The following is a 5,540-nucleotide window of genomic DNA, read 5'->3' as shown; positions in this document are numbered from 1 at the left end:
TGCGGCCTGCCGCCTCTGCCTGACTCAGGTGCAGATAGAATCCTTCTCCCTCTCTGGCTCTCCTGGTTGGTGTTTGCCCCTGCAGCTATGGGAGTGTTGCTCACTGTGTGGGTGTGTAGCCTGGATCTTCCTGACTCTGTGTATCCAATGAAAACTTGTTATTGATCATGAAGCTGTTAAAGAGTTTTGCATTATAAGTTGTCTAAAAAGGAATCAGGAGGGCCTAAAGTCATCTAGAGCTTGAAGTCTAAGGATTGCAAGTCTAGTTTTGGCAACTTAGATGGGTTAGATATGTGGGTAACTATTTAACATCTGAGGCTTTGGCCAAAAACAAATTCCATAAGCTCATGGGGTTTTTGCAGTTATGTTAGTCATTTTGGGGGCTGTGGGAATAAAACATTTTCCCCAACCCCTCTGTCTTTAATATGTTCTCATGATCTTCTCTTCATATTTTTACTGAGAAAACTAATCCATGTACCCTAGACACACACAAGCACAAGCATAAGTCAAATATATTTATGAATTATGTATAAAACTAGGTATATAAATTAGCTATATATTCTAAATATATAAAATAAATATATACTACATATATGTTAAATAGTTAGAATTATACTACAAACTCTAATATACTTAAGTAAATGAAATATACAATATAAAAGTAAGCTATCTATATCAATAACTATATCCATATTCATACCTATATCTGTATCTCAGTTATAACTATCTTGACTAAGTGCTAGAAATTATGCTAGTGATGTAAAATCAATAAAATACAGTTTTGACCTTATGAAGTTAATATTTTATTTGGTGAAGTAGATAGAGTATATATATGTATATATTTCTAGGTATTGTGACAATTGACATTTAAGACGATTCATCAAGAGGAAGGAGATTTGGAGGGATCAAAGGAGCAGCATGACAAAAGTCGTAGGAGAATGACCGCCATGGCTCATTTCGCTTTGGTGGGGAGGTGCAGATATGTGGGTAGAACAAAGTAGTTTGGGTTGAGAGGGTTAACAGCAGAAGATAAACGTGAAAGTGAATTCAAAAAGTGCCTACACTGAGTGAAAAGAATTTTAATCTATATTCTGAGGAAAATGTGCTGTAAACATGAATAAAAAGTTATCTCTCTTTTTTGGAAATGGAAAGAGATTAACAGGCAAATTTAAAGACATTGTGAAGAGAAGTCTAAACTGTTGCGTCTCAAACTCTAATGTGTACACAGTTGACCTGGGGATCTTGATACAATGCAGATTCCAACTGGTTAAGTTTGGGGAGGTCCAAGACTCTCCCAGGTATTGCTTAGGCTTCGGGTTTTCAGACGTGAGTAAGTGAGGAGCCACGACCTGAGAGGACTGAGTAGAGAAATCAGTCCTGGCAAGAAAGGTCTGGGGTGGGTGTACTGGGCGCTGCCTCCGAGTAGACCAGCAGGACTTTCTGGACTGCCTTGGAAGTTGGAATGGACTGGCAGGAAGCCTAGCCACAAAGGCAGGCAGGGCATGTTTGAAGAAAGATCAATTTGAAAAAAAATTAAAATTTCATGGTAGGAGCAGTTCCACATCACCAATGACTAACAATAACTTTTTCTTTCCTTAAAATAGCATGGTGAGAATTAATAATTTCCCAAAACACAGGAGTGTTCTGTGGGAGGGGGCAGTATTTACATGTTGTACTTCCCCAAATGAAAAACGAATGTAGTACTAATTGTATTACATATGCCCAGTGTTCTGAAAGTTAGCTTTGATCTGCTTTTTGTTGAGATTTTCTCATCCTTTGAACTTCGAAGTCTTCCCATGACCCTGCATGCTCTGATGGCTCTTTACCACTCATCATTCCTTCTCTTCACCTATCAAAATAAACTAACACTTTAGCATGTTGCGTTTTATTCCCTTCTTCAATCCCCCTTGTGACACAGCAGATGTCTCGAAATGGTTGGTCTCTTCCTGTCGAAGGAAAATCCCCTCACGGGTACTGTGAATTCCATCTTTCTTTTTCCCCTTTCAGGGATTTAGTTTCTTTGATTGTCTCATCCTCCTCTAGTATCTTAAGTCTCTCTCCACATTGAAACTCTGCCATCTCCATTTAAACGTACTCAAGTGTCTCTGTGTTAGAGATAATCTCTTGTTTCATGTTCCCCTGTAGCTACTGCCCTCTGAGTTTTCCTTTACACTATATTTAACACTTCCTCACCTCACATTTGTGCACTAACACATTGCAATCTCATTTCTCTCCCTTCCCCAAAATGGCTTAACTGAAAAGACTCTTGCCAAATCACAGAGGCACTGTTAAATGAGTATCGTATTTTATTTGAATATCTCATTTTACTTGATCAGTGGTTTATTTTCATGTCCAAGTTCCCTTCCTCTCTCATAAGAGGCTTTTTTTTCTTGGCTCCTGTGAGACAATTTTCTCCTATTATTCTTTTGACTTTGACAGACGTTCCTTCTTAGGTTTTATTTGTTTAGCACTTAAAATTAAAATTTTAATTTGGTTTGCCATGTACAAAGTGTATAATATAAGGATTATATATATTCCATGAATCTAAGAAATAATAAGTATTGCACGTAACAAAAGTTTGGATTTAATAACTAGTAGCTAGCAGAGGCAGCATGGTGGTCAAGACTTTAGTCTCTGGACTCTGACTTCCTGCATGCAAGTCCTGTCTCTGCCACTTTTCAGCTTTATCACTTTGGGGAAATTCCCCAGCCTCTCTGCTTCTTCATTTCCTCATTTATAAGATGCGGACCATACTAGTATCTGCTTCATAAGGTTATGAAGATTTTATTATGTATTGTGCTTAAAGCACTTAGTATAGTGTCTTGTTAATAATAAACCCTCGTTATTATTAGCTATTAAGAAAATAAATATTATTTTATTATTCATTTTGGTCATATCTCTAAGCCAGCTTTAACTTTTTGTTTGTCCTACAGTAATTCAAGGTCTTTACAACTTAAAACTTTTTAAATAATTAAAAATTTGTTCTTTAAAGAGCTTTAATTGATTTTTTATTATATTTTTCCCCATTACCATTGAACCCCCTTATATCCCTCACCCTCTGCACACACCACACTGTTGTTCATGCCCACGAGTCCCATTTCTGTTTTGCTCAATCCCTCCACCCCGTAACCTTCACCCCACTAGCTGTCATCTGCTCCCCATCTACGAGTCTGTCTCTATCTTGCTTGTTAGTTCAGTTTGTTCATTAGATTCCACATGAGTGAAACCATATGATATTTATCTCTCTCTGACTGGTTTATTTCACTTAGCATAATGTTCTCCAAGTCCATCCATGCTGTCACAAAGGGTAAAATTTGCTTCTTTTTTATGTCTACAACTCATAGTAGTCCATTGTGCAAAAGTGCTAAGTGAAATTAGCCAGTCAGAGAAAGACAAATACCATATAATTTCATTTATATGTGAAAGCCAATGAACAAAGTGAACTAACAAGCTAAATAGAGACAGACTCATAGAGAGCAGGGTGACAGCTATTGGGAGGTGGAGGTTATGGGGTGGAGGGACCAAGCAAAAAGAAAAAGGACTCACGGACATGGACGGCAGTGTGGTGATTGCAGGGGGAGGGAGGTATAAGGGGGTTGAATGGTAATGGAAAAATACAATAAAAAATTAAAACAAAAACAAACAAACATACAAAAAACAACACAAACCACAGCTATTAGTTAGTACCATTGCTTCTTGAAAATAAAACCGTCTCATCTTTGATCCAGGATAACACCTTAAAATTGGAAAAAAATTGACACAAAAAGTAAACAGGGTAGCTGATGCAAGTACATTGCTGTTGAAATGTTAGCTGTAGGAGGACAACATTGGCTGATGAGTTTCCACCTGGTATCCAAGTCAGCCATAATTACCATAATTGCATTTGCACTAAGGATAGACTTAGAGTCAATTCAAATTTGGATTGTCCATGACTGTGGTATGTTTTTTGTTATGTATAATTAACTGAGTGAACAAAATATTTAATCTACTTAACACATGTAGTTTAACCAGGAGGGAGATGATTCTGCCCAGCACTAAGATTTGTCTGATGGGTTTTCAGTCAGTTAAAGTGGAAAGCTTATAATTTTCTGTCAATTTAGACTAAAATTTTTCCAGTGGGAAGTGCCTTGAGGTTAGGTGGGTGAAGATCCTCTATTAACAGCATCCAAAGCTTGTCAGCATGGGGATTTATGCATATGTATTTCATGTTCAATTTTTTTGTGATGCAAAAATAATCTCATGAGTTTAAATGGGTCATAATTTTCTTTCATCTTTTCCTTAGCTCATAGTTTACCAAAATAATGGGATGTCCCGTAAAGGTCATTAAGTTGAATTTAAAAATATTTTGTCATCTATTTCTAGTGTCTTTTTTGCAAAAGAATTGAACTTGCTCTTTCCTTAGCTGCAAATAATCTCTCTCGCTCACTTTTATTTTTTTAATCTCTTTTATGGCATGATTCACTTCCTGTTTTAGCTTCAGATAACCTATATGCGTTTTTTTTCCCCATGTCCCCCCATTCATAATACACACCGGGCAAAGGGCCTGGGCTGAGGTGCATATGGGATGGGCTGAGGTGTGTATGGGGCAGGTTCACTCTGCCTCCTGTTTCTACACAGGTGGTGTAAGAACACAGCCCGTGGTAAGCACCGGGAGGCCCCTATATGTGTTTTATTTCTCCCACTAGAAGGTAAAACAGCCTTGAGGTGCTTTACACACCGTATATCCAGTATCTTAAATAGATTAGGTGCTTAAAAATATGATACACAAATATTTCAATGCATAGCTATCTTGACAAATAACAGCCAAAAATTTTAGGGTTCCTGAGAGTAGACCCAGAGATTTGGTAGAAAGTTTCTCCAACCTGGGTAAAAGAACAATCTTTAGTGTTTTCTGGCTACCAGTGACCTTAGGTAACATGCTTATTTTCTCTAAGCCTAAGTTTTTTCATCTGTAAAATGGAAATGTTTTATGTCTACCTCACAAAGTTATGAGAAACTTTAAGTTAGGAAATATATGTAAAGGTTTTTTTGAAACTACAAAGTGCTATCAAAATGTATAAAATATGGAGCTTTTGTTAATTCCCACATTTACCTCAGTCTGAAGTCCTTAGGAGAAATTTATGAGTTGTATGTTAAGTACCTGGAAGAGTGCCTGTTTCATAGTTACTCAGGACATATCTGAGGAACTGAATTATGGATAACTTCAACCACTGAGAGGGTTTCCTCAGAGAGTTAAGGGAGTTGTGTTCTGCGTAGGCACACAGGAGAAAGAAACTGGCAGCTAGCTGTGGGACTTGGTGACTCTGTTCCTTGGATTTGTGCTCAGATTAGAATTCTAAAGAGCTTTGGATCCATTCTTTAGGGTAGCTGTTTAAAAAAGCTATTCAGGCTTTTGCCTAGAGCACTCAATAGGAGCTGTTTCTTGAATTGCTCAACAGACGTACATAGTGCTCAGAAATTACCCTAGAGCTATCCAATTACTGGAAATCTGCAAGAAATACCTAGAACTTAGGTTGAGTCAAGCAGATGCTGAAGATAAT

General features: G+C 37.5%; 1 pseudogene; it reads right to left on the bottom strand.

The window, feature by feature from the left end:
- Positions 1–4,504: 4,504 nt before the first annotated feature.
- On the bottom strand, positions 4,505–4,657 carry LOC118975732 (uncharacterized; annotated as a pseudogene).
- Positions 4,658–5,540: the final 883 nt, after the last annotated feature.

The sequence above is a fragment of the Sturnira hondurensis genome, unplaced genomic scaffold (assembly GCF_014824575.4).
Source record: "Sturnira hondurensis isolate 20B ecotype Veracruz unplaced genomic scaffold, ASM1482457v3 Scaffold0020489, whole genome shotgun sequence".
NCBI classification, from domain to species: Eukaryota; Metazoa; Chordata; class Mammalia; order Chiroptera; family Phyllostomidae; genus Sturnira; species Sturnira hondurensis.
This window is presented reverse-complemented; position numbering and strand designations above follow the sequence as displayed.